Consider the following 26,831-nt stretch of genomic DNA (forward strand, 5'->3'; position numbering starts at 1 on the left):
ATAACCTATTTTTATATGTGTGAATATAGAAAAAATCCACTTTTCTCCATCAGCAGGGCTGGCCATGAAATGGCAAGAGAGCTCTACGTGGGAAGAAGTAGCATGGACAGAGCTTGGAAGATTAGTTTTAAAAAGTAATAAATTACAGTTACAGTTACATGGCCCCCCAAAAGGAGTAATTACCATTACAATTACAATTGCTCCGAAAGTAACTGATTACTTTACTTTTACTCAAAAGTAATCACTACAATTACATTTCAGTTACTTTTCTTTTTAAATCCCTACAAGGTGCTGGCCTTGGCTGCTGCACATCTAAGTAGCCTAAAACAACATTAAAAATAAGCACACACACAGAGGGTAGTAGAATTTCCCCCCATAAGATTAACAGAATGGCATAATAGAATCTCACATCCCCTCACCCCACCCCCAGCAATGATGATACCCCAACACACATATTTTTTGTATATATATATTGCCTCCAGCTCTTTTCTCCTGCCACTCCTGTCCATTTTTAAACAATTGTTTTCTCCACCCAGTCTCGCTCTCCACCTCTTCCCTCATCGCCTCCTAAGCACCCACAGAGCATGAAGGAAGAACAATGCTGCACAGAAGCCCAATTTGAAGCACATGGTTTTTATTCACAAATCAGAGGAGCAGAAGACTTCCCCTGCTCCCCCCCCAAGTAATGCGCAAAAGTAATGCTGGAAACATTACCATTACTCCTCCAAAGTAATGAAGTTACTACTCATTCTATTACCAGCAAAATGTAATGAAGTTACCCACTTGTTACTCAAAAAAGTAATAAATTACAAGTAATTCATTACTTGTAACTAGTTACTTCCAAGCTCTGAGCATGGATTGAATAGTTAGCTATCAGGAAGGGTGGGTCCGGCTGGGATGATGTAGACTTCTTGCAGGAAGGGTGGTCTCCCGGTCATGGGTCCGAAGACGATGGGAGGGCCCTCGAAATGGCCGGGTCGGATGGTGTATATTCGCACTGAATAGATGGCCATGTTGGAATTACTGGAAGGTAGTCTAGAAGAAGACATGCAGAAGAGGAGTGAAGGCAGGCCACGCTCATGATATTTGTTTTAAAAAACCTCACTATATAACATATTTATTTATTTTTTTATCTATTTATTCAATCTGTATCCCACCCTTCCTCCCAGCAGGAGCCCAGGGCGGCAAACAAAGCATCAAAACACTCCAAAACATCATAAAAACAGGTCTTAAAATACATGAAAACAAAACAGCATTAAAAACATTTAAAAACAACCTTTAAAAAGGGTTGAAAACATTATTAAAAAACATATTAAACAATTCTGACACAGATGCAGACTGGCACCTGCCTGATATTCAAAGGGAGAGAATTCCACAGGGTAGGTGCTGCCACACTAAAGGTCCGTTCCCTCTATTGTGCAGAACGGACCTCCTGATAAGATGGTATCTGCAGGAGGCCTCACCTGCAGAGCGCAGTGATTGACTGGGCATATAAGGGGTAAGACGGTCTTTCAGGTATCCTGGTCCCGAGCTGTATAGGGCTTTGTACCCCAAAACTAGAACCTTGAACTTGGCCGGTAGCAAATGGGCAGCCAGCGCAATTCTTTCAGCAGCGGGGTGACATGTTGGTGATACCCTGCTCCAAGACCAGTCTCGCCCCCGCATTTTGCACCAGCTGCAGCTTCCAGACCAACCTCAAGGGCAGCCCCACATAGAGCGCATTACAGTAATCCAGCCTAGAGGTTACCAGTGCGTGGACAACAGTGGTCAGGCTATCCCGGTCCAGAAACAGCCGCAGCTGTCTAACCAGCCGAAGCTGGTAAAAGGCACTCCTAGCCACGGAGGTCACCTGGGCCTCTAGCGACAAAGATGGATCCAGGAGCACCCCCAGGCTACGGACCTCTTCTTTCAGATGGAGTACGACCCCATCCAAAGCAGGCAACTGACCAATTATCCAAACTCGGGAACCACCAACCCACAGCGTCTCTGTCTTGCTAGGATTCAGACTCAGTTTATTGGCCCTCATCCAGCACACCACTGAGTCCAGGCAGCAGTCCAGGGCTTGCACAGCCTCTCCCCATTCAGATGTTACAGAGAAATAGAGCTGGGTATCATCAGCATACTGCTGACACCTCGCCCCAAAGCTCCTGATGACTGCTCCCAAGGGCTTCATATAGATGTTAAACAGTATGGGGGACAAGATGGTGCCCTGTGGCACCCCACAGCACAGCTGCCAGGGGGTCAAAAGACAGTCACCCTATGCTATTCTCTGAGAACGACTCTGGAGATAGGATCAGAACCACTGTCAAACAGTGCCTCCAATACCCATCTCACCAAGTCAGCCCAGAAGGATACCATGGTCAATGGTACCAAAAGACTTTGAGAGATCAAGTAAGAACAACAGGGTCGCACTCCCCCTGTCCTTCTCCCGATAAAGGTCATCCATCAGGGCGACCAAGGCCAATTCAGTCCCATAGCCAGGCCTGAACCCAGACTGGGATGGGTCAAGATAATCTGTTTCATCCAAGAGTATTTGCAGTTGCTGCGCCACATCCCTCTCAATCACCTTCCCTAAGAAGGGGGCATTTGCAACCAGTCGGTAGTTGTCGCATACCAATGGGTCCAGGGTGGGCTTTTTCAGGAGTGGTTGAATCACCGCCTCTTTCAAGGTGGCTGGAACCACTCCCTCTCACAATGATGCGTTGACCACACCCTGGATCCACTCAGTCAGACCCCCTCGGCAAGCTTTAATAAGCCAAGAAGGGCAAGGGTTGAGGGGATACGTTGCTGGCCGCATCATTGCAAGCACCTTGTCCACGTCATCGGGCCGCATCAACTGAAACCGTTCCCAAGAAGTTGCAGCAGATGTTGCCTGTTTCATTGCCCTTAGCTCACTGGTGTACCAAGGTGCAAGCTGGGCTCCACAGTGCCGGAGAGGGCGATCGGGGGCAACCGTGTTGAGAGCCCGATGCGCCTCGCTGTTCTACAGCATGACAAGGGCTTCAACAGGGTCACCTGCTCTATCTACTGGGAACTCCCCCAGGGCATTCAGGAATCCAGTGGATTCCATTAGGCTCCGGGGGCAGACCATCTTAATCTGTCCACCACCCCTGCAAGGAAGGATTGGAGCCATAAGTCTAAACTTCACCAGGAAGTGATCTAACCATGACAATGGGGTGACGTCCACCCCCGCTATCTCCAGACCACCCCTTCCTCCATCTGGAGCAAAAACCAAGTCGAGGGTGTGCCCTGCCCTATGTGTTGGGCTAGTAACAAGTTGAGACGCCCCATGGTCATCATGGAGGCCATGAAGTCCGAGCCGGAACACTAGTGGCAGCCTCAGCATGGACATTGAAATCACCCAGGACTATCGTTCTGGGCTCCTCCAACTCCACAGCTGAGATGACCTCCACCAGCTCAGTCAGAGAAGCTGCCGGGCAGCAGGGTGGATGGTACACCAGCAGCAACCCTAGTTTACTGTCTCCTCGGCCCGACACCAGGTGCAGGCCCTCACAGCCAGCTCCAAGACAGAGTGGTTTCCTGGTGACAGAGATGGAAGTTCTGTAGACCACAGCAACTCCTCCCCCCCGTCCCTGCAGCATGTGCTGGTGCTGCAGCGAATATCCAGGTGGGCAGAGCTGAGTCAGATCAACCCCTCCAAGCTCACCCACTCAGGTCTCAGTAATACACACCAAATCGGCACCTTCATCCACAATCAAGTCATGGATTTATGTTGTACACCGCCCAGAGAGCCGTTGGCTGTGGGCGGTATAGAAATTGAATAAAATAAAATAAATAAATAATGGATGAGAGTGGTCTTATTATATACAGATCTGGCGTTAAACAACAACACACACAGGCCAGTGGGCACAGCAGATGAGCAAGGAGGAACCAAACCATGAGAGGAGTGGCAGCAAGGAACAAGGTGCAGATAACCTTGCCTTCGCCTTCTCGGGTAATTCACCACCTCCCCATGGCTATATTTCCCTCTGCCCATAATCACTGAAATTGGGGTGGCATCACCCATGTTCCTCCGTACTAAGACTCCTCCTAAACACCTAATATGGGCCCAACACAAGCCCACCAACAAAGCCTGCCAGAGCAAATTATCCCAGTAGGCCTCTGCGAGGATTGGGAACAGTCACACCCATTCAAACGTTTTCACACAGGGCCCGTCTACTCCCCCTCACACCCAGGTAGGGCCAGCCTTCTGCCAGTTACAGACTCTCACTCTGAAGGCATCTGGTGACTTTCTCCTCTCATTCAGTTCACTGCACAGGCTCCCACCCTGTGCAGGAACTACACATGCACCATACGCCCTCCCCACCACCAATCTCCTCTAGACTGGTTTAACAGGAAACAAATAAAAAAAACCAAGAAAAAGTATTAGAAGAGGGGTAGCGCCCTCACCCTCGGGACTCCCGAAGGGGCTCCCGAAGGGCAGCTGTGCTTTTATGCCACCTGGTCCAGCCAGCAGCTGTTGCAAGGGGCTGCGAGATTAACTGCAGCCTCTCTCTGGAGCAAGGGCCAGGCAGGGGGTCCCAGTCCTTGCACCACTTACCAGGGACTTCAGCTGTCTGGACAGACAGCAGCCCAAAGGAGCTAGTAGCAAGCACCCAGATACCAGATACTCACTCCCAGGGCAGGTCTTCCTCAGTCCCCTCGTGCTGCAGCTGTTCCCGTTTGATATTAGGGTTTTGTCACAGGTCAGACCAGACAACTTTCAGCCCACAGAAGTCAAGTGTTGAGTTGGACAGAAGAAAAATCCACTTTAGCGTGAAGCACAACACAAGCCCACCTAAAAGACCACCTTCTCCCCTACAGACTCTGTCAGGTGTTAAGATCAGCAGAGGAGGCCCTCAGGGTGGTGGTGGACCAGGAGAGGATATCCTCTGTGGGCATACTCAAACTCCCTCCCCACAGAGGAGCACCTGGCACTTTGTTCAGATAGTCACTTTAAATATGATTGATTTACTTTGCAATTTTAGTGAAGTTTTCTATAGTAAAGCATTCTCTTTTGCTTCTGTTTCTGTGAATCTGTGAACTACAGCAACACTTTGCAACACTAAAAAAAAAGCTCCATAAACAATTGTGGAATAATGGCACTGACTGTTCTGTATAATAATTTCCAATGGACATTAGGAGTGTCTCAGTTTGCACAAGATAAAAGAATGGGAGGTGAAATATATTCTAGCAAAATTAATTGAACACGCCCACCTTTCCTTAAGTGGAGTAGTTGAAGCATAGCAGGCTGAAACATGCATCTTGTGCAGGCCAAGTTTGTTTTTTCCAACAGCTAGAGTCATTGCTGAAGTATCAACGTATTGTAATCCGTCTGATTTTACATCAAAGTGCAGTTTTAGATTCAACTGTTAATGTGCCCAAAATAGAAATAGAGCATAACTTTCAGTTTGAAACAAAAGAGGCTATCTTCACCATCATATGACATCGCAATAAAAGGGCTTTGAAATTAAGGAAAATAAATTTGACACAGATTTCTACAATGAATAATGAGAGAAATAATTTTTTAGGACAGATTCTCTGCAGAAAGAGTAGTAACACAGAGAAGAATCAAAGTAAGAACACCAACAAACATACGAAAATGTAATTCTCCATCTTTGGAAATGGCAGATGTTGCCACCACTCACTGTATGCTCAGAGGCACCTGTTACCAAATTCACTAGATATTTAACTGAAAAGGATACATACGGCAGATGAAAAGGAGCAGCTGAACACCAAGAGATGCTATTGTAATATCTCAGGGCTCCTTTTATACTGTTTCATTCAGAACGTCAGCGTCCGGAGTCAGCAAAAAAGAGCTAATTGTTGAATGCAGCCTTGCTGTAATCACTGGATCTTCGGCAAACTGTTTGTGACTTGCGGGGAGTCTTGTGAACCACACCCAAGAGGTTTTCTTTCATGGAGTACAAGTTGCCTCATTTGGGAAGACATCCTGTTTCTGTTAATTGGTGTTTGGTATGATTTCCCCTGTCTTGATCAATGCTGTGGACGCTTATAACAAAAAATAAGCTGACCTTGGCGCCGTTGGAGTGGAGTGTCTGGCATCTACAAGATCAGCATTTGTACACACACCCACAAAGAAGACTCATGAGATGCAAACTCTGGATAAGGTTACATTTATTAATATAACAACTTGCGGGAACTGTTGGCCAAATTAACTAAATTAACTGGCCATGAGGCGTGAATTAGCTAATTCTGAAAGGTAAACCTCTCTCTAGGCCACTGGGCATGTGATACAGCTGCTGACTGTGGCTCCCCACCCAAAGATGTAGAAGAACTTCCTGCCTTGCTAGGTGAGCCTTGAGCGTGGACCCAAAATGGCCCGCCAGGCCCTGCTGAACCAGTGTTCAGGGGCTCCCATTAGGGATCTGCTGGTGCTTTAACCCAACAATGCCTCAGTAGACTTTGTTTTTCTCTCTCCAACTGCCACACCGGCACAGACTCTCTGCCCCAAAGAGCAACCAAACTGCACCACTCCCATATGCCAATCTAATTCATCCAACAGTGTGAAGTAGGAAAAAAGGAGGGACCCTTTGGCCAGTCAAGGTATTACCCCAAAATGTCCTGCTTAGACCCTTCTAGCAGGTGACTTGCTAAGCCTACAATGTGCATATATACTCAGGGAGGGAGGGTGCAGCCCACTGGTGCACACTTCCTCCTCATATAGACATTTTTGTAAACATTGCTTGGTTGGAAAACTGCATCACAACATTCAAGAAAGAGCGGATCTTGAAGGATGACTGCTGTGATGTCCTTCTATGTTAAAAGCTGTAAATCTGGTAAGTGCGGGTTTATATGGGGATCTATGGTAAGTGAATTGAGTAAGAGGGGGGAGTACATGGGTTAGAATGCTGGAGAATGCTGTATGATGATTGGCTGAGCGTTTGAGTGGCTGAAGGTATAAATGAGAGGATTTATTAATTAATGTATTTATTTATTAAATTTCTGTACCGCCCCATAGCCGAAGCTCTCTGGGCGGTTCACAACAGAATAAAACATCAATATACAATTAAAACCACATATATAATTCAAAACACACAGAAATACGAAATATTAAAAAACTAATATATTAAAAATACTAAAAGTGTTAAATATAAAAATACGAAGATGTTATAATGTGACATAATTAAATTAAAATGCCTGAGAGAAGAGGAAGGTTTTAACCTGGCGCCAAAAAGATAATAACGTTGGCGCCAGGCATACTTCAAGGGGGAGATCGTTCCATAGTTCGGGGGCCACCACTGAGAAGGCCCTTTTTCTTGTTGCTACCCTCCAAGCTTCCCTCTGAGTAGGCGTCCGGAGGAGGGCCTTCGATGTTGAACGAAATGTACGGGTAGGTTCATATCGGGAGAGGCGTTCCATCAGGTATTGTGGTCCCAGGCCGTGTAAGGCTTTATAGGTTAAAACCAGCACCTTGAATTGGGCCCGGAAACATATAGGCAGCCAGTGCAAGCGGGCCAGAATCGGTGTTATATGTTCGGACCGCCTGGTCCCTGTTAACAATCTGGCCGCTGCATTTTGCACGAGCTGCAGTTTCCGAACCGTCTTCAAAGGCAGCCCCACGTAGAGCGCATTACAGTAATCTAATTTAGAGGTTACCAGAGCATGTACAACTGAAGCAAGGTTGTCTCTGTCCAGATAGGGGCGTAGCTGGGCCACCAACCGAAGTTGGTAGAAAGCATTCCGTGCCACCGAGGCTACCTGAGCCTCAAGTGACAAGGATGGTTTGAAAAGAACGCCCAAGCTACGAACCTGCTCCTTCAGGGGGAGTGCAACCCCATCCAGGACAGGTCGAACATCCATCATCTGATCAGAAGAACCACCCACTAAAAGCATTTTAGTCTTGTCTGGATTGAGCCTCAGTTTGTTAGCTCTCATCCAGTCCATTGTCGCCGCCAGGCACATCAACAGCCTCACCTGAAAAAGATGAAAAGGAGAAGTAGAGTTGTGTGTCATCAGCATACTGGTGACAATACACTCCAAAACTCCTGATGACTATACCCAGTGGCTTCATGTAGATGTTAAAAAGCATGGGGGATAGAACTGACCGCTGCGGAACTCCATACTGGAGGATCCAGGGTGCCGAGCAATACTCCCCATGCACTACCTTCTGGAGGCGACCCGCCAAGTAGGAGGAGAACCACTGCCAAGCAGTACCTCCAACTCCCAAATCGGCGAGTCTCCCCAGAAGGATACCATGGTCGATGGTATCAAAGGCCGCTGATAAATCAAGGAGAATCAACAGAGTTACACTCCCCCTGTCTTTCTCCTGACAAAGGTCATCATACAGGGCGACCAAGGCTGTCTCGGTGCCAAAACCGAGCCTGAAACCCGATTGAAATGGATCCAGATAATCGGTCTCATCCAAGAGTGTCTGGAGCTGATCCGCAACCACTCGTTCCAGGACCTTGCCCCGGAATGGGATATTTGCTACCGGCCTATAATTGTTAAAGTTTTCTGGGTCGAGGGAAGGTTTTGTTAGGTCCAAACCAGACACGCGAGCTGTCTCTGTCTACCCCAGCTCACATCCACCCAGGAGGGGTGCGGGAGTTGAGTGCAAAAAGACCCACTACCAGAGATCAATTAAAAACAACACAGAAATCCTTTGCAAAGGGGTCCCACTACTTACAGCTCAAAGCCTTCAGAATGGGAACCCTGTTTATTGATAAAACAGAGAATATATAGCTTTACCCCAGAGGTTACAATATTGGGGAGCAGCGTCATAGAAAAGGAGGTGAAGGAGTGCAGGGGAGGAACATTAGCAGGGACATAGGAAATGCTTTCAGACTTGGGTCTGCATAATTTACATGTCCTTGAGATAAGCACTCTGTAGCCAGAGACAAAAGATAGACATGGGATGGGGCACCATTAGCAACCAGGCGCCCCTTGAATGGTGACAGCCTTAATATGCCAGGCTTGCATTTCAAAGACTTGCATGTCAAGGTTTTATGAGGCACTAGGGAAACTTTAACATTTCTTTCAAGATACACTTTGCAACTATATGCGAGGTATTGGTTTTGGGTATGATACAAGAAACAGGGAGGAAGGAACGTTTCCAGCTTAAACCGGCTTTTATTCACTGAGCCACTGGAATGTGAAAGGTCAGGTCACCAGGAAATAAACCTATGTGATCAAATCAATTTAATGTAACTTTTTCTGCTCAACAGTTTCTTCAGGAGCGGTCTCACTACCGCCTCTTTTAGGCAGTCAGGGAACACTCCCTCTCGCAATGAGGCATTAATCACTTCCCTGGCCCATCCGGCTCTTCCATCCCTGCTAGCTTTTATTCGCCAAGAAGGGCAAGGATCCAATACAGAAGTGGTTGCACGCACCTGTCCAAGCACCTTGTCAACGTCCTCAAGCTGCACCAACTGAAATCCATCCAAAAAATCAGGACAAGGCTGTATTCTAGATACCTCATTTGATTCAACTGTTATAACATTGGAGTCTAAGTCCCGACGGATGACAGTTGGTTCAGGGTTCTGTTTTGTGGGAAGTTGAGAGGAGAGTGACTGGAAAGGAGTTGGAGTGGGAGGCAGTTGGGATTGAGTTGACAGAGTTCTGCGGGAGGTTCGGATTCTATTAGGCTGCTATTTGGACAGGATATATATAACTGGAAACATAGGAGTGACACTATATGAAACCATACACTTGTTAAACATTCCTAAAGTAATCTTGTTCAGGGGCGTCACAACTGGAGTGCGGAAGGTGCAGACTGCACCCGGGTGACACCCTGAGGGGGGTGATACCCACAGCCACCCCGCCCCCCACCGTTGCGCGGCAAGGCTGCGCCCTCCTCGGAGGCGGGCAGGCGAGATCGGGAGCAGCATCAGCGGGGCGAGGGAGGCGCGCCGGCATTCCCAGGCCTTCTCCGGCTGGGTGCCCCTCCGGCACGCGCCCTCCCAGGGGCATGGACAGGGGTAGCTGGCCTCGAGCGCGCACACGTGAACGCACACACGCAGGCCCAGCCACCTCGTCTATGCCCCTGGGAGGGTGCGTGCTGGAGGTCCGCACCCCTCCCCGCACTCCTGCTAGTGACGCCGCTGATCTTGTTATTTCCTAGTGTTATCAAATAAATACTTTTATTGGTTTACCAAAAGCTTGATCCTTGGCTGGGGATATACAGACCAGAAGGGAGGGCAGAGTAATTACCAAGGCTGAAGGGAAACTGTATCTAATGGAGGCTGCGGTGAAGGGAGATATTGTAACATCGTCAAGTATCCAGAGCAACCCAGGACTGTAGGCTTTATAGACAAAGATACAGGGGGGTTGTGGACAGCAAGGGCACCCAGACACAAAGTAACAAGCCATAGGGAGACTAAGGCAAAGTCTCTAGCAGTATTGTTTACAGGGAGTGGCTGGTGGTGCTGCCTAGCAGTGGGATCTTGAGAGATCTGTGCTAGAGCAGAGTGAGAAAAGATAAAAACGACGATCCTGACTGGTGGTGTCCTGAGGTGGTGCCTAGTGAAAGGCGGTAGCCACAAGCAGGTGGGAACCTGACAGGTGGAGCCAAAGGTGGGATCGTCACAACGACCTTTCAAGTAACCTGGTCCCAAGCTGTGTAGGGCTTTGTACCCCAAAACCAGCACTTATACTTACCTATAACAGGAAGAGATTCTGGAGACAAGAGTTGGTGAATGACGATTTTAAGAAGACCTTTTGTGGCAGTCATTTTTATGTCTTTTCTTTCAGACCTTTGGCATTTTGATTCACCTTCCCAAAGTGCAAACTTTGCATGTATCCAGCTTAGAACATAGTGATTAGCATCTTTGGAACCACAGCCCAGGTCGCTGGAAGTCTCGCAGATTGTGTTCCAAGAACATTCCCTTTCATTTTGAACTACGTCATAAACACATTTTGTGTTCTATTTCATTTTGGGAGTCTCGGAGTTGTCATTAATTAGCTTTGAGTATTATTCATGTCCTTGCTGCTTCAGAGCTATAACAACTGCTGGATGACCGCAAAGTTTCGCGTGGAGGGTGTGGTGTTTGCCAACTCAGCCCTCTTCCGGTCCATGTTTCTGCAGAGCGCAGATATACTTGGCGTCTCCTTAAGGCTCTGCTCTTATGGTTTATCACCACAGAAATCTTAGGGGCTAGCAAAGCAGGAGTTCTAATTAAACTGTGTCTCTATGACATTGAACAACAAAGCAATTTGGCTCCTATAGGAAAGTTCTGCCCATAGTATAACAGTTTTCCGCTTAGTCATCTGAATTCACCGGCACCCTAATTACAAAATCTAATAATTCTTAAATGTAGAAGAGCTTTTCCTAGAGCAAGATTGAACAGACTACCGTCAGCCATATTAAATGGGCATTTTAAAAGGTGACAGAGGGTGACAGAAATGTCTGCAAAATTTTTAGCAGATGCCATTAAAACAAGATCTACAATGGTACCTTGAGTTATTTTTTTAGTTGATGGTTTTACTTGTTTGTCCATTTCTCTTACGCATCATATGCTCAGAGGCACGTTACCAAATTCTTGCAAGCTACACAGCAAGTGGATTGGACTGTGAAAGACCAACCCAAATTGTGTTTGCATTTTGACCAATCTGTAGGGCAGTACAATATCTCAGAGAGGAGGTCAGGTCTCCTGCTCCCCTGGTGCATTCACTATAGCTGCCCAATTTCCCTGCTTTTGAAAGTTTGATAGAAATATCTGTGCTATAGGTACGTTCTTAAACCGCAAGGTTTTTTGCCTATTAGTGAATAATTCTTAAATATAGAAGAAGTTCTCCTAGAACAAGATTGAACATTCTATCTTCACCCCTATTAAAAGGTCGTTTTAAAAGAATGCCACTGCAAAATCGTGTATGCCCATGTGGAGATGGTAGTGTTGAAACAGTAGCCCATGCAATGTTATTCTGCTCTGTCTATAGAGATTTGAGAAGTGAGCTCATTACTCCACTGCTGTCATCTTTCTCAGAGTGTTCTATTAACGTCTATGCATTTTTTCGTGTTGCAGACCAAGAGCAGAGGGTGACAGAAATGTCTGCAAAATTCTTAGCAGGTGCCATTGGAACAAGATCTTCAATGGTACCTTAAGTTTTTGTTGTTGATGATGATGGTTTCACCTGTCCATGTCTCTTACGATGATGGATTTTGGATATATCAATTTCACCAGTTAGCGTCCTATATAAATGCTAGAATGTTATTAGGATAGTTTGATTAAATTGTATATCTACTCTTTATTGTTTTTATATATCCCAACTGCAATGGCTTGTGGCTAATGCAAATAAAGGATTTGAACTTGGTGTCTCTTTTTCAGGGGTAGCAAAGGCACTGGCACTACTTGGCATTAGAGGAAAGAAACCATGGAGTTTATCCAATTCACAACATGGCATATTGGAGGGAAGGTGGGGACATACAGGAGATTATTGCAGAAGTCATGCTAGATGCATGATGGCACAGGGTTCCTCTAACTTGCCAATTAGCGTGAGGGGGGAAATGGGGAAAATTGGAAGCCTTCTCTTCCTGCATTTTTGAGAGTTCTTGTGACCCAAAAAGCTTCGAGCAAAGACAAAGGGAAAGGACCACACTAAAGTGAGACGGACTAGGGTTCAGTTTCACAGGCACTACATCTGTGGAAATCCAGAACAGATGTTGGCTGTTTGTTTTAATGGATGACATTGAACAAAGTGAAGTTTGATCCACATAAGGTAGGCGTCCTGGTGACCTAGAGGTAGGTTTCAGATCCATTTAGGACAGAAGGAGATAACCGGGGCTGTCTAGATGATGTTGAACTCCAGGTCTCATGAGTCTCAACCGTCATGCATGGGCAATGATTAGGGATGAATGGAATTGCATCCAGCAACATCAGGAGTGCCAAGGATCCCACCCCACCTCCTTAGGATTTCCTAGTATTTATTTATTTTATTTATTTATTAAATTTATATACCGCCCGACTAGCAATAGCTCTCTGGGCGGTGAACATAAAACAGCATAAAAATACAATAAATAACAAAACAATATTAAAATACAAGCAACAATCCAACACAATAAACATTTTTAAAATTAAATCAGTGTAACTTAAAATGCTTCAGAGAATAGGAAGGTTTTGACCTGGCGCCGGAAGGAGAGCAGAGTCGGCGCCAGGCGTACTTCCTCAGGGAGACTGTTCCATAGTTTGGGGGCCACCACTGAGAAGGCCCTAGATCTTGTCATCACCCTCCGGGCCTCCCTGTGAGTTGGAACCCGGAGGAGGGCCTTCGTAGCAGAACGTAGTGCACGGGCCGGTTCATATCGGAAGAGGCGTTCCGCAAGGTATCGTGGTCCCGCACCGTATAAGGCTTTATAGGTTAATACCAACACTTTGAATCTAGCCCGGAAACATATTGGCAACCAGTGCAAGCTGGCCAGAGCAGGTGTTATATGCTCGGACCGCTTGGTCCTTGTCAGCAATCTGGCCGCCGCATTTTGCACTAGTTGTAGCTTCCGAACTGTCTTCAAAGGTAGCCCTACGTAAAGCGCATTACAGTAATCCAAACGTGAGGTTACCAGAGCATGTACCACTGATGTAAGGTCCTCTTTACTCAAATAGGGACGTAGCTGGGCTACCAACCGAAGTTGGTAAAACGCATTCCTAACCACCGAGGCTACTTGAGCCTCAAGTGAGAGGGAAGAGTCTAAAAAGACTCCCAGACTACGAACCTGGTCCTTTAGGGGGAGTGTAACCCCGTCCAGGACAGGGTATATATCCACCATCCGATCAGAGAACCCGTCCACCAACAGCATCTCAGTCTTGTCTGGATTGAGCTTCAGTTTGTTAACTCTCATCCAGTCCATTGTCGCGGCCAGGCAACGGTTCAGCAAATCGACAGCCTCACCTGAAGAAGATGAAAAGGAGAAGTAGAGCTGCGTGTCATCAGCATACTGATGACAACGCACTTCAAAACTCCTGATGACCTCTCCCAACGGCTTCATGTAGATATTAAAAAGCAGGGGGGACAAAACTGACCCCTGCGGGACCCCATATTGGAGAGCCCGCGGTGTCAAGCAATGTTCCCCAAGCACTACCTTCTGGAGACGACCCGCCAAGTAGGAGCGGAACCACTGCCAGGCAGTACCTCCAACTCCCAACTCCGCAAGCCTCTCCAGAAGGATACCATGGTCGATGGTATCAAAAGCCGCTGAGAGATCAAGGAGAATCAACAGAGTTACACTCCCTCTGTCTCTTTCCCGACATAGGTCATCGTACAGGGCGACCAAGGCTGTCTCAGTGCCAAAACCGGGCCTAAAACCCGATTGAAATGGATCTAGATAATCAGTTTCATCCAATAGCGCCTGGAGCTGGCCAGCAACCACCCGTTCCAAGACCTTGCCCAGGAATGGAACATTCGCCACTGGCCTGTAGCTGTTAAAATTATCTGGGTCCAAGGAAGGTTTTTTCAGGAGTGGTCTCACCACTGCCTCTTTCAGACAGCCCGGGACCACTCCCTCTCGTAAAGAGGCATTTATCACTTCCTTGGCCCAGCTACCTGTTCCATTCCTACTAGTTTTTATCAGCCAGGAGGGGCAAGGATCCAGCACCGAAGTGGTTGCACGTACCTGTCCAAGCACCTTGTCCACGTCCTTGAGTTGAACCAACTGAAGCTCATCCAACAAAACAGGACAAGACTGTGCTCCGGACATCTCACTAGGATCTACTGCTATAACTTGAGAGTCTAGGTCCTGGCGGATACATGAGATCTTATTCTGGAAGTGATCGGCAAACTGATTACAGCGGGCCTCCGATGATTCCACCGTGTCCGGAGGGTTTGAATGGAGAAGCCCCCGGACAACTCGAAAGAGCTCCGCTGGGCGGCAAAGAGATGATTTAATAGTGGCAGCAAAATGATGTTTTTTAGCTGCCTTCACTGCTCCTACATAGAGCTTAGTCGAAGCACTAACCAGCGCATAATTGTATCCGTCGGGAGTTCGTCTCCATTTCCGCTCAAGCCTCCTCCTATCTTGCTTCATCGCTCTCAGCTCCGGAGTATACCATGGAGCTGTATGAGCTCTACACAGGAGAGGGCGTGCAGGAGCGATCGTGTTTACAGCCCGGGTCATCTCCGTATTCCACAGAGCGACCAGGGCTTCAGCAGGAGCGCCAGTCCTATCAGCCGGAAAATCCCCCAGAGCCCTTTGAAAACCTTCAGGATCCATTAGTCTCCGGGGGCGGACCATTTTAATAAGTCCCCCACCCTTGCAGAGGGAAGAGGTTACTGAAAGTCTAAACTTCAGCAAGCAGTGGTCTGTCCATGACAAAGGGAGTGTTGTAGTACTCGTTTTGCACAAACCAGAGCTGGCATTTTAAGGACTTCCTAGATGCACATTTATTTTTATGTAACTATATAGCTAAGGTGTTTAGGAATGTCATTCAGCATCTTGAAGTGGTACACCAAGAATGGCATATCTTCAATGAAAAGAATGTCAGACTTTCCAATTAAAATACCCCCATTTAGGTTATTAATTACAGCAGACAGGTTAGTGTTGTATCCTGAAAATCTTAATACCTTAGTGATCTGGATGTTTTCTCAGAACAGTGCCGACTCAATATCGCGAAGTCGGGAAACAGTATAAATGCTCTCACCATTTCAGTCGTTTCCACCCGTGTCTTTTGGCTTCCCTCCATTTCTGGGGCTCACCTTTTCCTGCTTTTGGTATGTTATCTTTAAATAAATCCTTTGCGAGAAGACGGTGTGAAGGCACTCTGTGCCTCTGGAGCATATTTGCTTGGGATTTTGGTTTGGGAAACTGAATTTGGGAAGAGGCAAATGAAAACACTAGGAAATGTATGATTCGACTCACAGACTTGGTGTGACTTGCCGTGCAAATGGAAGAATATGATTATGGCTGGAACAGTGTGATAAGTTTCTTTCAGCCTTGGTGTGTGATCTAATCCAGTGGCATCAAGTTCATTATTAGCAATAGGGATCCCCACCTAGAGCAAGCTCCATTGAACTCAATGAGGTTTGCTTCTGAGTAGGCATAGGTAGGATTTCACTGTCAGTCTGGGAAAATTTGCAAGTGAAACGCAAGCCTTTCTTTTGAGGGCACAGGGTGGTCCAGTTTGCATCTTTCAAACAACAAGCAAAGGAAAACATTTGATGGTAAAAGAGTGGCGTCTTAGGAAGTTGTTTCTGCTTTCTGAGATGTTGGAAGTGGGGCAAGAACAACTCCTGTTAGGGTTCTTTTGTGTGTATTACGGAAGGAAGATCGAGTTCGGGTCCTCCAGCTGGCTAGGCTAGCCTACCTTTACCTGTGCTCTTCTCTGCCTACCTTCCATTGTAAACTGATATGCTCAGGAAGCTGACCCGCCCCTCCTTCCTTTGTCTTCTTCTTTGACTGTTTGAGGAGAGAGAAGACATCTTTGACTTTGCTCTCTCTCCTGAGCCACGAGGGCAGTACCCACATCTGGGCATTGCACCTCCAACTTAGTTAGGTAGAACTAGGTATGCCTTTCCTATCTGCTATGTATCTCTATAAATAAAGTAGCTTTTTATATTTTACTAAGTCTTAAGTCTCCATGATCTACTTTTCAGTAGGTGCCTAAGTCAATATTTCACTATGTGATGATTTCATTTTATTTTTATGTTTTTATTTAACAGGATTATTTAATATAAATAAATAAATGAAAAAGATATGCAGCTTAATCAAAAACCTCCATGTGCTTTTCATAAAACATAAAATATCCATTTAATACCACAGATAAAGTCAAACGGTTTTTTTAAAAAAACAGGAGGTGGTGATGGCTACCAACTTGGATGGGTTTAAGCCAGTTCATTGTGGCTACTAGCCACAGAGGCTATGCTCTGTGTCCACCTGCAGATGCAGTGAGCCTCTGAATACCAGTTGCTGGGAATCACAAGGGGGGAGGTCTCTGCTTTTGGCCTTTTTCATCCTTTAGCTAATGGTCAGTTGTCATCACTGATGCAACCAAACTCATTCCTTTACAGTCCCAGAACAAACTCTCATCCCCTCTGGTGACAGCTCCCATGCCGAGTGCAGGATGAGATGGTCCCTCTTGGAATGGCAATGTGATCCACGCAGGAATGGGACAAAATGGTACCCAAATTGCACAAAATGAATAATGGGTGACGATTGCATGGGTTTAGGTGTCAGAAATGCTGACGCTCTTCACCAGGACAAACCAGACTTGATCTGATCAAATATTGCTCAGCACCTCTGACACTCGTACCTACACCTACCTGCTCAAGGCTCTTTTCAATTCTCCTTCCAACTTTCTCCTTACAGTTATGCACCCTTTTGCTTCATTTGCCTTCATGAAGGCAACGTAAAATTCCAGCATCCTTTTCAAAAGGATTAACAATCTGGGTTGAACTGTCCCTCCTCAGATATTAAGACCTGAGCTGAGCTTGGTCCAGTTATCACCCCTCAATTTCAAGGAACCTCTCAGGGTTGTGGTTGAAATTGGACTGAGGCATAACCCTTTCTAGAAAGAGATTCCCTCTAGTATTCTGTAAACTGGCTCTCAATAGATCAAAGCGCTTTGAAATTCTGTTGTAGTAGAGGATCTACCTTCAATGGTTGTTCCTTTTGGAACATTCTGCAACTAGGGATCAGTCCCAAAGCATTAAAGTTAGAATGCCGATTGTCATAGACTCAGTTGAGGTTGCCACAAAGCGTATGAAGAAATAACATTTACTTTTCCAAGATCATCTTAAATGAATGTTTGCTGAGCACAACAGGTAAAATAATAATAATAATGATTCCCAAACAGAAGAAGTTTGAACCAAGCCCCTTGTGAATCTGAGTTGTGCATGTGGGTTTCCCCCACAGTATCATGTGTTTGGTTCAACATCAGAGAGCAGGACAGCTCTCTCTGTGTTGATGAATGCTCATTCACATAAATAAGTAAACTAGTATTCAAGTGCACAGCAACGTTCACCAGCGTAAATGATTCCACTCCTTCTGCAGATTCCTTCTGGACTGGAACATCATCTATCAACATCAGAGTGATGTCAGTGCTCCACCCAATTCCATGGAGACGGCCCCATAATTTTCTTCGTAATCCTTATAACTTCCCAGCAGACTATCTTCCTCCCCTGTCTGATGGAATCCTCTTATCAATTTCGGAAGTTGGCAAATACCCATTCCTCCTGAGCAACAACCCTGACCAGAGATATGGTGGGTTTTCAGACCCTAACTTTCCTCGTCCTTCATCTGAAATTCATTTGCCACCACTGATGCAACCAAACTCATTTCTTTACAATCCCGGAACAAGCCCACATCTCCTCTGGTGACAGGTCCTGTGCTGCGTGCTGGATGAACTGGCCCCTTCGTTGAGTGGGAACATGATCATCACAGGAATGGAACAAAATGGTACTTGAGCTGCACAAAATGGGTTAACAGCTGATGATTATATGGGTTTTGGTGCTAGAATTCTGCTCCTCGCAGCAGCTTGGACGGGACAGCGACGAGGAGCGGAGCAGTGGGGCCTAGCCCCTAGGGTTTGGAGCCTGGGGGGAGGAGGTTCTGTGGAGGAGCGAGGAGCTTAAGGGGTGCTGTTGGGGGAGAGAAGGCTTGGGTAGGGCAGGAGGCTTAAGTGAGGCCTGCTTGAGAGGTGCTGTGGGATAGAAGGGTTTGGAAGAGTGGGCCATTACCTAAGAGGTGAGAAACTAGTTAACGCTCACCTTGCAGTTTGGCCTTAACTGTAAGGATCCCATCCTGCTGGGGATGGTAACCCTGATAAGGGGTAGAGGTTGCCAACCAACACGGTTATTTAAGCCATTTGGGTGGTAGAGTTGGGTTAGGATCAGTTAGCATGGCACCAAGAAAGAGTGTTGGGGGTAAAAAGGGAAAAGGTAAAGCCCCGAAGCAGCCTGCTAAAGTTCCTGACAGGCAGTCGGTGGCAGAGGATTCTGCTTCAGAGGGGGAGGGTGCCCCTGACATTAGAAGTATTCTGGTGAGGTTGGAGGCTATGGAAAGGGCTGCTAGCAAGAAGTCTGCAAAGGTGAGGAGGACCTCTGCTAAGCAATTGTTGTGGAATATTGCAGCACTACCCCATAGAGTTACCAGGTCTCCAGTTTTTGGCCAGAGTCTCCAGTGTTTGGGGGGCCCTCCGGCTAGCACCCCTTAATCTCCGGACTCTCAGACTTTCGAGGCAGATGGTGGATACTACAATCAAGTGAGCAAGATGTAACATATAAATGACACTATACCCCAAAGTGATGGACACTTGTATATAAACATGACATATTAGTCCTGGGTACAGGAGAAATACTCTGCTGTTATTTAAAGGGGGGGGAATGTGATGTTCCTGTAGGTTAAGCATCTGTAAATATGGTAAGTGCGGGTCCATTTGGTGATGTATGGTAATTGACTGAGAGAGAAAGGGGGAGTACATAGGTGAGAAGCGGAAGTATGCTGGATGATGATTGGCTGAGTGGCTGGCTGGCTGAAGGTATAAATGGAGGTTTGTGAGTGATGGGGGGAGAAGTTGTTGAGTTGGTTGGAGTGAGGTCATTTGGTGAGGGTTGGCTGGCAGAGTTCTGAGGGAAGTTTGGATTGTATTTGGCTGATATTTAAAGAGTCTGAAGGAGGCAGCAGTAAGACCACTCCTGAAAAAACCTTCCTTGGACCTGGAAAATTCAACAGCTACAGACCAGTAGCAAATGTTCCATTCCTGGGCAAGATCTTGGAACGAGTGGTTGCTGGCCAGCTCCAGGCGCTATTGGATGAAACTGATTATCTAGATCCGTTTCAATCGGGGTTTAGGCCCGGTTTTGGCACTGAGACAGCCTTGGTCGCCCTGTATGATGACCTTTGTCGGGAGAGGGACGGAGGGAGTGTAACTCTGTTGATCCTCCTTGATCTCTCAGCGGCTTTTGATACCATCGACCATGGTATCCTTCTGGAGAGGCTTGCGGAGTTGGGAGTCGGGGGTACTGTCTGGCAGTGGTTCCGCTCCTACTTAGCGGGTCGTCTCCAGAGGGTTGTGCTTGGGGAACATTGCTCGACACCGTGGGCTCTGCAATGTGGAGTCCCGCAGGGTTCGGTTCTGTCTCCCATGCTTTTCAACATCTATATGAAGCCGTTGAGTGCAGTCATCAGGAGCTATGGAGTGTGTTGCCACCAGTACGCTGATGACACGCAGCTCTATTTCTCCTTTTCATCTTCCTCAGGTGAGGCTGTCGATGTGCTGAACCATTGCCTGACTGCGATAATGGACTGGATGAGAGCTAACAAACTGAGGCTCAATCCAGACAAGACTGAGATGCTCCTGGTGAACGGTTTCCCGGATCGAATGGTGGATATACACCCTGTCCTGGATGGGGTTACACTCCCCCTAAAGGACCGGGTTCATAGTCTGGGGGTTCTTTTAGATGCTTCCCTGTCACTTGAGGCCCAAGTGGCATCGGTGGCACGGAATGCTTTCTACCAGCTTCGGCTGGTAGCCCAGCTACGTCCCTATCTGAGCAGGGAGGACCTAACATCAGTCGTACATGCTCTGGTAACCTCACGACTGGACTACTGCAATGCGCTCTACGTAGGGCTGCCTTTGAAGACAGTTCGGAAACTACAGCTTGTCTAAAATGCGGCAGCCAGATTAATAACGGGGACCAGGCGGTCGGAACACATAACACCTGTTTTGGCTCGCTTGCACTGCCTGCCAATATCCTTCCGGGCTAGATTCAAAGTGTTGGTTTTGACCTATAAAGCCCTATACAGCACGGGACCACGATACCTATCGGAACGCCTCTCCCGATATGAACCTGCTCGTACACTACGCTCCACATCGAAGGCCCTCCTCTGAGTTCCGTCTCATAGGGAGGCTCGGACGACGGTGACAAGATCTAGGGCCTTCTCAGTGGTGGCCCCCGAACTGTGGAACTGTCTCCCCAAAGAGGTGCGTATGGCGCCGACATTGCTCTCCTTTCGGCGCCAGGTTAAGACTTGCCTCTTTGCTATGGCGTTTTAATATGTAACTCATTTTAGTTTTAAATTTTGTTGTAATTGTTTTTGATTTCTTGTTTTATATATGTTTATGCTGTATTTATTATGAGATCTGAGATGTTTTGTATTTTTATATTCTGTTGTTCACCGCCCAGAGAGCTAATGCTAGTCGGGCGGTATATAAATCTAATAAAATAAAATAAATATATATATATATGAACAGAAACATAAAGAGTGACCATATATGAAACCATACGCTTGTGAAACTTTCCTTAAGTAATCTTGTTATTTCCTGTTGTTAGTAAATAAATACTTATTTGGTTTACCAAAGGCCTGATCCTTGGCTGGGGAATATACAGACCAGAAGGGAGGGCTAGGTAATTACCAAGGCTGAACAGAAACAGTATCTAATGGTGGCAGCGGTGAAGGGAGATACTGTAACAAGTCAATTATCCAGAGCAACTCAGAGTTGTATGCTTTATATTTAAAGATACAAGGGGGTTGGGAACAGCATAGGCACACAGTCACAAAGTAACAAGCTATAGAGAGACTGAGGCAAGGTCTCTGGGAGTATTGGTTACAGGAAGTGACTGGTGGTGCTGCCTAGCAGTGGGATCTAGTGAGATCTGTGCTAGAGCGGAGTGAGAAACCATATAAAGGACGGTCCTGACTTGTACAGACAGCAAGGTCCGGGCTCAGCCGGCGGTGCCCTCCGCGAAGAGCAGCGGCGGCAACGGCGGTGGTGGAGACCAAGATCATCTACCATCTGGACAACCAGGAGAAGCAGTACCTGGTGAAGCTGCTCATCCCGGCTGAGCGGGTGACACTGGGCGACTTCAAGGCGCTCCTCAACCGGCCCAACTACAAGTTCTACTTCAAGTCTACGGACGATGATTTCGGGCAAGAATCAGATGGTGTTAGTGAGCAAATCCTTTACAACAGCTGCTCAATGTTTGAGGACTAAAATTCCTGGAGTGGCAGTGCTACATCTTAAGGACAGATTATCTCCAGGCCTGTAAAGAACCTTGTTTTTTAAACAGTGTTAATGTTTTGTTGTTTGAATTTCTGTGCACTGTATTCTTTTCTGATGTGTATTTTGTATTTGTGTTTATTTTATTTTTTTGTGAGCCGCCTTGAGGGCCTTCGGCCAAAAGGCGGCATAGAAATAGAATGAATGAATGAATGAATGAATGAATGGTGGTGTCCCTGGTGGTGCCTAGTGAAAGGCAGTAGCCACAAGCAGGTGGGAACCTGACAGGGAGAACCAGGGAGGGACGTCACAGAGACTTCCCCTCCAAGGTGTGCCCCTGCTTCACATGGAGGAGGAAGCGAGTGGTCCCTCTCCACGACGCCAGGCCAGGTGAGCAGGTGTCCCTTTTTGGGGGGAGGTGAGGATGGCGTGGCAGCGTCTGCGATGATGGCCACCTGGGGCTCAGGTTTTCCACATACAGAGAGCCCTGCTAGATCAGGCCAAAGGCCCATCTAGCCCGGCAGTCTGTTCCCACAATGGTCAACCGGAGGCCGCAGGGACAAAACCCACAATAGGAGCCCTCTCGCACTTGGGATTCCCAACAACTGCTCCTATGTAGAGGCACAATGTCTCTTCTTTTGGGTGGAACATATGGCCACCTTAGCTGGAAGTCTCCTCCATCATTTCATAGTCCTCTTCTCCAGCAGCCCCCATCAACACATCTAGTGGCAGGGAGTTCTGTCCTTGAGTCCTTCCTCTTGTGTGTCCTGAATCTCCCGCCCTTCTGGTTCCCTGGAAGACCCCACCGGGTTCTAGCATTATGGGGGGGGGAGAAACAGCTCTCCGTGTCCACTCCACGCACCATTTTACATGCCTCCCGCCTTACGATGCGGAATAACAGGACACATGAAAGAGAGGAAAAGTGGGGAGGAGGGAGGAGGAGGGTGCCAGCTGTGTAATGGCGGAAGAGGAGTTGGATGCCCAGCCCAAGGGAAGGCCTTTGAGGGAGGGAAGGTGGCAGGGAGGCAGGGGGGAGCAGAGGGGACCCCCTCAAGCTCAGCCAGGGGAGGGCAAGGTCCCACCCAGTGAAGGGTCCGAGGAGGAGCGAAAGGAGGGAAGGGATGGAGCCAGGGAGAGGGTTGAGAGGGTTTGGCACAAAGGGGGTAGACTGGACAGTTGCAGCGGGAGGATGAGCAGGAAGAGGGTAGAATAACGCATGTGAGGAGCAAACCCTTCCTCATATCTGTTCCTCCTCTTTCATTGCAGAACCGCAGATGGAAGAGGGTGTCCCCTGTGGTGCTGTCCTTCATCCTCCGCCCACTAGGTAACAGCACCCACAGAGGCTTTCTCTGGCAAGCTGGAGCTCAGTTAGTCCTGCTTTGGGTTACCCGCGCTTTAATTTTTGGGACCTGATGCAGCTGGGATCTACAGCTCTACAGCTGGAGTCCGTGAGAAGAATCGGCCTTCCTGAGCTGTCCTGGCTGTGCCTCTAAACCAATGAAGGTAAGATGTCCATCCTGGAAGCAGAGAGCCAACCCACAGGCCTCACTTCCCACACAAAGGCATTGTCTGTAGCCTCATCGGGGCATGAGGGGGCCTCTGAGCTGTCACACCAGCTGATCTCTCAAGTTGTAGGCTCTTGAAATCCCAGCCCTCCTGCCCCAAGGTGAAACAAGTGGGGTGGGGTGGGGTGGGGTGGGGGACAGAACTAAGTGGCAGTTGCCAGCTGCTCCCTCAGTGGTGAAGACTGATGACTGCAGCAGGAGGGGGCCAAATGATGCCAGAAGGGTGGTGAGGATGGGGGGGTGGCAGCCCCATTGGGCCAGCCAGGCATGGGACCTCCATCAGTTGCCTAAGTATGCCAGGGATGGAGTCTGGACCATGCAAAGTCAAATAAAGCAGCCACAAGGAAGACCAACTTCTGTTCCTTTCTTCCCCACCCAGAAGAGCCGCAGATCGAAGATTTGGAATAAGAGAACACAAGAACATAAGAAGAGCCTGCTGGATCAGGCCAGTGGCCCATCTAGTCCAGCATCCTGTTCTCACAGTGGCCAACCAGGTGCCTGGGGGAAGCCCGCAAGCAGGACCCGAGTGCAAGAACACTCTCCCCTCCTGAGGCTTCCGGCAACTGGTTTTCAGAAGCATGCTGCCTCTGACTAGGGTGGCACAGCACAGCCATCACGGCTAGTAGCCATTGATAGCCCTGTCCTCCATGAATTTGTCTAATCTTCTTTTAAAGCCGTCCAAGCTGGTGGCCATTACTGCATCTTGTGGGAGCAAATTCCATAGTTTAACTATGCGCTGAGTAAAGAAGTACTTCCTTTTGTTTGTCCTGAATCTTCCAACATTCAGCTTCTTTGAATGTCCACAAGTTCTAGTATTATGAGAGAGGGAGAAGAACTTTTTTCTATCCACGTTCTCAATGCCATGCATAATTTTATACACTTCTATCATGTCTCCTCTGACCCGCCTTTTCTCTAAACTAAAAAGCCCCAAATGCTGCAACCTTTCCTCGTAAGGGAGTCGCTCCATCCCCTTGATCATTCTGGTTGCCCTCTTCTGAACCTTTTCCAACTCTAGAATATCCTTTTTGAGATGAGGCGACCAGAACTGTACACAGTATTCCAAATGTGGCCGCACCATAGATTTATACAACGGCATTATGATATTGGCTGTTTTATTTTCAATACCTTTCCTAATTATCGCTAGCATGGAATTTGCCTTTTTCACAGCTGCTGCACACTGGGTCGACATTTTCATCGTGCTGTCCACTACAACCCCGAGGTCTCTCTCCTGGTCAGTCACCGCCAGTTCAGACCCCATGAGCATATATGTGAAATTCAGATTTTTTGCTCCCATATGCATAATTTTACACTTGTTTATATTGAATTGCATTTGCCATTTTTCCACCCATTCACTCAGTTTGGAGAGATCTTTTTGGAGCTCTTCACAATCCCTTTTTGGTTTAACAACCCTGAACAATTTAGTGTCGTCAGCAAACTTGGCCACTTCACTGCTCACTCCTAATTCTAGGTCATTAATGATCAAGTTGAAAAGTACAGGTCCCAATACCGATCCTTGAGGGACTCCACTTTCTACAGCCCTCCATTGGGAGAACTGTCCGTTTATTCCTACTCTCTGCTTTCTGCTTCTTAACCAATTCCTTATCCACAAGAGGACCTCTTCTCTTATTCCATGACTGCTAAGCTTCCTCAGAAGTCTTTGGTGAGGTACCTTGTCAAACGCTTTTTGAAAGAGGCAGGACAGCAAGGGAGGGAGCCCTGTTTCTCTCTCTCTCTCTCTCTCTCTGTGTGTGTGTGTGTGTTCCTTGAGCACTTTTGCTGTTGTTATAGATATATTGTATTTTCTAATCTTTAGATTCACAAATAAAGTCAATTTTGACTGACCTGCCATTTGTCTTTATAGTCTGTGTGGCACCAGATTACTTGTACCCCAAAGCTGTGATCTGCCACCTTCCCAGTGGGGCTGAAAACTCATATGTGGGGAGGGGGTTGGTGGCAGGTTTGAGCGGGCTTTGAGAGGAGGTGTGCTAGGCAATGCAGCCACCCTCTTACTTTGCCCAAGAATGCCTCTTGGCTTGGTCTGGGGGAGAAATTCGATTCAGATTGCCTTTCAAGATGAATTGATCAAACTTTCTGATACAACATTAGAACTGAAACGCAGCCATCCTTTGAAATTCACACTTATCTGAATTTTGCAATGCACTTCTCCAACCGAGTAATGTTTACAGAAATGCATGTATTAGGGGAAATGTGCCCAAAGTGAAAATATTGGTGAAGCTGACATACAAACATGCATCATATTAGGATAAATTGCTTGCAGAAAATGTGTACCTTAGTCAAGAGGACATACTAAAATGTATATATTAGGATACATTTGCACTACAATGGTGAAGAATTTTCATGAGGATTTTTTAAAAAGAAAAAACCCCACAAATTGTGGCAGAAATATGTAGAACCGAATTTCCAAACAATGAGATATGGAGAGAAATGAAGAGAACCAAAATATACTGATGATTGCATCCCTACTCTGAGCTCAGCCCCTGACAAACATCCCTCAGCAAAGTTGCCCCAAACCCCAAAAGCTGTGCCAGCAACTGTCAGGGATGCTGGGCATAGTAGTCCAATGCCATCTGGAGGGCATCGCCTTGGCTTCCCAGGTTACGGTCTAAGGGCACCTGAGGCTACCACATTGCTGAAGGCAGGCAGACGTGGATGTGGTCCTATGATCCCACGACCTGTGGCCTTTCACTTAATTCTTTTAGTTCCTTGTGATTTTATTATATAAACCCAACCCTTCTAATATAATAACCTATTTTTATATGTGTGAATATAGAAAAAATCCACTTTTCTCCATCAGCAGGGCTGGCCATGAAATGGCAAGAGAGCTCTACGTGGGAAGAAGTAGCATGGACAGAGCTTGGAAGATTAGTTTTAAAAAGTAATAAATTACAGTTACAGTTACATGGCCCCCCAAAAGGAGTAATTACCATTACAATTACAATTGCTCCGAAAGTAACTGATTACTTTACTTTTACTCAAAAGTAATCACTACAATTACATTTCAGTTACTTTTCTTTTTAAATCCCTACAAGGTGCTGGCCTTGGCTGCTGCACATCTAAGTAGCCTAAAACAACATTAAAAATAAGCACACACACAGAGGGTAGTAGAATTTCCCCCCATAAGATTAACAGAATGGCATAATAGAATCTCACATCCCCTCACCCCACCCCCAGCAATGATGATACCCCAACACACATATTTTTTGTATATATATATTGCCTCCAGCTCTTTTCTCCTGCCACTCCTGTCCATTTTTAAACAATTGTTTTCTCCACCCAGTCTCGCTCTCCACCTCTTCCCTCATCGCCTCCTAAGCACCCACAGAGCATGAAGGAAGAACAATGCTGCACAGAAGCCCAA

At 47.0% G+C, this 26,831-nt stretch overlaps 1 long non-coding RNA gene across 4 annotated transcripts; it reads right to left on the reverse strand.

The window, feature by feature from the left end:
• Positions 1-617: 617 nt before the first annotated feature.
• On the reverse strand, positions 618-5,739 carry LOC133368535 (uncharacterized). 4 transcript variants are annotated; one of them, XR_009758677.1, is made up of 4 exons: positions 5,706-5,739; positions 5,218-5,462; positions 4,636-4,720; positions 618-1,035 (listed from the first exon to the last, which is right to left on the reverse strand). It is a non-coding gene; the product is annotated as an uncharacterized LOC133368535 (long non-coding RNA). The 4 variants fall into 4 exon arrangements; XR_009758676.1 differs by lacking the exon at positions 4,636-4,720; XR_009758679.1 differs by lacking the exon at positions 4,636-4,720 and having other exon boundaries at positions 5,218-5,369; positions 5,710-5,735.
• Positions 5,740-26,831: the final 21,092 nt, after the last annotated feature.

The sequence above is a fragment of the Rhineura floridana genome, chromosome 12, assembly GCF_030035675.1.
Source record: "Rhineura floridana isolate rRhiFlo1 chromosome 12, rRhiFlo1.hap2, whole genome shotgun sequence".
NCBI lineage: Eukaryota > Metazoa > Chordata > Lepidosauria > Squamata > Rhineuridae > Rhineura > Rhineura floridana.